This window comes from Bactrocera latifrons, unplaced genomic scaffold, assembly GCF_001853355.1.
Source record: "Bactrocera latifrons isolate USDA-ARS-PBARC rearing strain unplaced genomic scaffold, ASM185335v1 scaffold_35, whole genome shotgun sequence".
NCBI lineage: Eukaryota > Metazoa > Arthropoda > Insecta > Diptera > Tephritidae > Bactrocera > Bactrocera latifrons.
Window position 1 is genome coordinate 693,752 of NW_017536990.1, and position 6,304 is coordinate 700,055.

The 6,304-nt window shown below is 35.1% G+C and overlaps 1 protein-coding gene across 6 annotated transcripts in view; it reads right to left on the bottom strand.

Moving 5' to 3' along the window:
- LOC108971658 (protein bric-a-brac 2) overlaps positions 1-3,996 on the bottom strand; it is a 74,937-nt gene extending 70,941 nt beyond the window's left edge. For 5 of the 6 annotated variants that reach the window (XM_018937885.1, XM_018937886.1, XM_018937880.1 and 2 more), the window contains exon 1: positions 3,444-3,996. The gene's annotated coding sequence lies outside the window, so the exon portion shown is untranslated. Of the gene's footprint in view, positions 1-3,272; positions 3,409-3,443 lie in introns of those variants that run through there. The other variant, XM_018937883.1, reaches the window with a different exon arrangement.
- Positions 3,997-6,304: the final 2,308 nt, after the last annotated feature.

The window sequence follows — 6,304 nt, forward strand, 5'->3', positions numbered from 1 at the left end:
TCTAAATTAAAGGCACATAAAATATAAATTTTTAAATAACATTTTTTTACTATTAAAATATGCATATGTATGTACACCATTTCTAAAAGTTGTATTTAAAAAATTAGTACTAAAAAATCATATCCTAAATACATTGGACCCCGAAATTTCGTTAAAAATGTGAAAATCAAACTTTTTATTTCACTTTTTTTGCAATAAATTAATACTGAAAATATCCTCCACTCCAAGAAAAAATCATAAAAAGTTAACCCTTAACAATTGTTCGCCAGCTACGGAGGCACATAAAACTTTATCAAACACTCCAGGTAACGTTAACAACAACAACAATTAAGGCACAAAAAGCAAAAAGAGAAAAAAAAACAAAAAACTAACGGCAAGCTATAAAAATCATTTATTGAACAGCTACAACAACAGCAGCTACTTGTGCTTTCCGAGAAGGTGTGAACTGTCTGCCAGCTGCGACCGCAAAGGCAAAAGTTGCCGCAAAACACAAAATTGCCTCGAAACACACAACACACAAAACCAATACAATTCATATATGTAGCTGCTTCTGCTTCTGCTGCTTCTGCGGCAGCTCCGCCACCTTCTCGCCTAAGAGCGATTCAACTTATCTCGAGCACAAGCGTACAAGCGGCGCTACGCATTATGTTGCCGAGCTATTGCTGCTGCTGCTGCTGCTACTGCCGTGCCGGTTGGCTATTTTGGTGGTGTTTTTGTTGCAGCTGTTTTGCTTCGTTATTTATTAATTTTATTTTAATGTTATTTATATTAATTATGTATGTAGCTTAATGTATAAATACAGGCACATACATACACACACACATACAAATATTTGTAGATTCGTGCGTCCAATTCGTAGCAGTAATTGAGTGAGCGGCAAAGGGTGGCCGCAGAATAATGTAAAATATATAATATGTATGTACTACTACATGCCGCCGCACATAACTACTTGATATAAATGTATAGCATATATTTGTATAACTTCACACACATACATGTGCATACAAAAATAATGTATGTAGTTATGTATGTAGAAGAACATTGGCACAAATAAATAATTGTGGAGACACATAAAAATAAATTGCTATTGCTGTTACTGCTGTTGGTTCCTGGGACCACCAAGGAGTGCCGTGGTGGCATGGTAGTGTCGCATGCCTCGCGTTCGCGGTGCGGTGCGGTGTGTTGTCGCGGTTGTTGCCAGTATTACGCTCGTGTATGTCAATAATTTCTTTCATGTATTTATTTATTTTATTTATTTAATTTATTAATGCTACTGCCACAGTCGCTGCTGCCGTTTGAAGCAATTTCGCTATGCTATGGCGCCGCCACTTTCCCGCCTTATATTAATTTTATTACTTTATTGCTTTTGTTGCTGCGCTTCTTATTTGTACTGTAAATTTTTTTTTTTTTTGGTTTTTCGCGTCCTTTACAAGCGGCTTCCTATACAGTGTATATTTATATATGGTTATACAATTATTAATGTGAGTATTTTTTAGTTGTGTATGTGTATCGCTTTGCCTCCACTTACATTGCGCTAATAGCATATAAATATATGTATATAAATATAATACATTGCACCAAAGTTTTGGCAGTTCGTTCGTTTATCTTCTCCTTTGTTAGGCAACCAATAACTGTGGGCACGCACAGTGCGGCAAAAACAAACACTTTATATAAAAAAATGGAACTTTTATACGAAAAAAATACGATTAAATTCTTATGTTTACCAGAAAAAATTTTGTGTTGATATGAAAGCGAAACAATTTTTAAAAATTTTATTCATGTAAACATTTTATATATACATTTTTGTCTGAACTTTTATACTTTTTTGTGTATAGTATTATTAAAATTTGAACTTTTGATAAAAAAATCTTTGTAAAAAAAATTTTACTATTAAAATTTAAAATTTAATAAAAAATATTTTTACCAAATAAATTAACTTTTTTTCCATAACAAAGCGCTGGAAATTTTTTTGCTTCCCAAATTTTTAATATTTTTTTATGGCTGTTTGTACTCGATTTTCTTACTTCTTGTTCATAAATTAAGGGTTTTCTCTAATTCTCATTGTATTCTAATTTAAATATTTGGGTATTATCACTTTACAATTTGGTTGCAAATTCTCTTTAAAAGCTTTCAATTTTTCTTCATAAAATTTCAGATTTTCTGCAAAAACTTACAAATTTTCTTCAAAAAACTCAACTCCGCCCAACTTTCCAACACAAGTCAAGAAGCTTACCAAAATACTCATTCTAATATCTCTAAATAATCGCTAGATCTGCTTTCTAGCTACTTCTAACTTTTGCACGAAAGCGTTTAATTGTCGACAACATTTCTTTCCTAAATATTTCCTAAAACCTGTTTATTGTCTTGGTGTACTTCATTGTCTTTCACAAAACTTTTATCTATGTGCATCCTTTCCACTTGTCCGTCTATTACACTGTCGCCTGCCCAATCCTCGCCGTTAATACTAATTAATGTTGCCCCACTCTCACGGCATTACAACGGACCGCGTCGGAAAACCGACTTACTCATCTTAGCTGTTACGCCACATTCCTCCTTTTTTCTTAGCGTCTTTTCAGCCAAAAACGAAGACGATTCTATTATATTTATATTTCTACTTTATAAGACAGCGTATTTAATGCGGCATCATACACTTGCCGCCAGGTTGGGCTCAAGCCCTTTGTATACATACACACGTGTGTATTTCCACAGTGTCGCTGCTCAGTGGCTCCTTTGGGTGGCTGGCTGCAAGTTTGCAAAGATCGTCGCCTTTCGCAGTCTGCGAAGAAAACAAAAGCATACACGTACCGACAAAGCTGCGCACAGCTCCGACAACTATGTACCATAACCGTTATAATAATGAGGCGAGCGTATGAAAGTAAGGACATCCGGCTGTCCTTAGCATCAAGGCTGCTATGCTGTGTGTCTGAGGCTGAGTCTGAATCTCTGAGGCAGTAGCAGCCTGGGGGCGCGCCTGAGTGTGTTGTTGTTTGGTGGGTGGTGTGTTAAGGAGCTGGTTTTGGTTTGTAAGGCGCGCGTAAACACGCTTATAATATGCAACAACAACGGCATGCACGGTAGCAGCAAATGCGATGAAAAACAATGTGCACAACAATAAAAACAAAAGGAACCTGCGGAACGACAATGGCAACTGCAACAGTAACAACAATAACAATAATTATTGTACAAGTAGTACATAAAGGAGCCTGGGTGGCTGGCGGAAGCAGGCGAACAACAACGTTGGCAAACTGAAGTGTAATAAATTAATAAATTACAAATTTGTTGCGCTGCAGCGCTGGAAACTTTTTCACTGTTCACTGCTGTTCACAGCTTTTTACTGCTGCGCTGGCTTTTTCTGCGCGCATTAATTTAAGTTTTATTTATACGGTGTTGTTACAGCTCTATATAGTATAGCTATATATATTTTTTGTTTCATGCATACATACATATATTATGTTTTGTTCTGAAAATCGATTTTCGCCGTTTGCGTTGCGCATAAATAATCACTTTTTCACCAATTTCTTATAAAATTTTTTTTTTACGCCAACAAAATAATTCTGCAGACTTGTCATTCACTTGTAGTTCACTTTTTTTTTTTTTTTTTTTTTTTTTTTTTTTTTTTTTTTTTTTTTTTTTTTTTTTTGCACGAAATACTTCTATTATAAATTCACAAGTTGCTTCACAGTTTGTTATTCACAAAAACATTTTGTTTATACAAATTTTGGTTTGTTTTTTGTTTCAATTATTTTTTTAGAAATTTTGTTGCGCGCTTCACTGTTGCTAATGCTGCGGCTGTCGCCATACATCACATCGCAACGCATCGAAAATAAACAGATCGCATCCAACATTTGCTTTACTCATTCACAAAATGTGTGCGCGCGGTCGCTTTGGCCGTTCAATCAAAACAGTTGCTGTTCATCACCACAAAGCAAATCACTTCTTCACAGACTCTCGTCGGCGTTAATTCTATACAATTTCAATCAGACGAACGACACGACACAACAGTTGAATGCGAACTGAACTCGCATACGTGAATTAAACTCAATGTTTGCGGTTGAACGTGGATACACTGCAGCTTGCAGCGTAGGCAGCAGCGCTGCCCACTCCCGTGACACTCACACTGCGAGCGGGCCGCCTGCTTCGCCAATTGGGTTCGTGTGAGTGGCTCGCAGTCACTTCAGCTCAGCTGTTGTGTCGTGTGCTGGTGTGCGTGAGCGCCGGAAAGCCACTTCTTTGCATGTGTGCGCTCACGCTCTCTCTCTCCGTACGCACTGCACTGCCACCGCCTTGTGCCGCTGCGTTTGCGGGCTGCAGTTGTTGTTGTTGCTGATGATACCTCTGCTACAACTGTGGCGTTCCGCTATGGGGGTGTGTGTCTGCATCTTGTGGCGCTGACGGCGAATTCGCTGCATTCGCTCTCTGTTTCATTTCCTCCTGATTCCGTGTGTTGGCAAAACACCCCTTCTACTTTTCCGTCAGCTTTGAGATTTTTCAAAAGATGTGTACTTTTGTTTGGCTTAGGTTTTTTGTTTGCAGAGAATTGCCCAAATATTTAAGAGCGGATAAGTATTGTTGAGCGTTAGCAAGAGAACATTTGAAATGTTTTAGCATCGATGGCCATTTTTATTTGCATTTTTGGAACACTTTGATTTCAATTTATGTATCTAACATGTATTAGTTGGCCAATTTCTTCTTAAGACAATTTATGAAATTTATAACTTTCTAACCGCCTAATTTTCAAAAATTATGTTTTGTTAGATTACTGATTTAGATATAAAAAGTACAATTTACAAAATTTTTCATAAATATTCGAGAGTTTAGAAAACAGCATTAGAGTTAGTCAGAAAATGATTTTATTTACTAACTTTAAGTTATGTCTAATCCATCAAGACAGAAACAAAAGAGAGTTGAAGATATCTTAAACGTATTAACCTGCTCAAAAGTAAGATTAAAATAAATTTATTTTTGCCGCAGAAAGTAATAATAAATAATTTTAAAAATATACATATATGAACATATTTATGTACATTGTAGGTTAAAAGTTAGTTACAAAAATCAAGATCATTATCACAAAATATTTAACATTCTGCACAACACGCTCTTGTATAGGGTCTGAAAATATTGTTTTTGAAAAAAGTCTGCGTATAAAAAAAAATCTTGTCCCTCAGTTTTTGAGATATCGATCTGAAATTTTGCACACTCACACTCTTTTCGCTCAAATTTCAAATTATTAAGTCGAAAAAACTAATAACTCTGCAATATGATTTATGAAATATATTTTGTAGTGTGCTTATCTTTCAACAATATTCAGAATATTCAATTAAACTATTAGCTTATTTACAAGATATTTTATATACATACATACATTCTGAAGCGGACCACGTAACATGATCGACTTTGAAAAACCGTTATTTCCTTGGTCCTAATGATCAATAAATTTATAATTCATTAAATTGCTTGTCTTACATTTATCACCCCAACTTTCTAATTCAAAAACGTTTTTTACCACAAACAGCCGATTCTAAAATTTGTTTTTGAATCGAAAATAGGATCATAATTGAATTTTAAAAACAATTTTTCTAAAACTACTTTAATGCTGATATTTTAACCATTCGTCAAGTCTTCCAACAAATTCATATATATCTGCTTGCCTCATACTGTTTCTAACTAGATATAAATAATATTATTGTCAAAGCTTTCAAATTGAATTTGTTTTTACTACAAACAGCAGTTCCTTGAACATTTCCTCAGTCATGGTCAGCATTTAACAGTGATATTCCAAATTTGGCGAAATAATCTTAGAGATGGAAAAAATCTTTTTATGATTTCAATTAGTCAGAGAGTCCACATAATATTCGCGTGATGTGTTGGCCTCCCAATGGGGCACATCTGTATGCATGCAGCAAATACATACACACACATGTATGTATGTTTGCATATGACTACAAGCTACTATCTAATATTGAACAGGAGTAAGCTGCTTTATACTTTCATTAATAGGCAAAAACACAAATATGAACATACTGCTATGTATGTACATATGTATATGCTTACATAATTGCAGATATGTGCATAGAAGCGTGTATGAATGTCTCATAAGTCAAAATTCATTTGTATGCAAATTCTACATTGTTGTAGGCTCCACTAACTGCACCTTTCCCATACAAAGAAGCAATTACACCACGAACAACTGCATGTAAAAAGTAGTTTTTATTCATCTTCATGTATGTATATGTATCATATATGTACATATGTAGATAGCGTACATATAAAAATCAGTCAACGGGTGCAACATCACCCAGTTTGC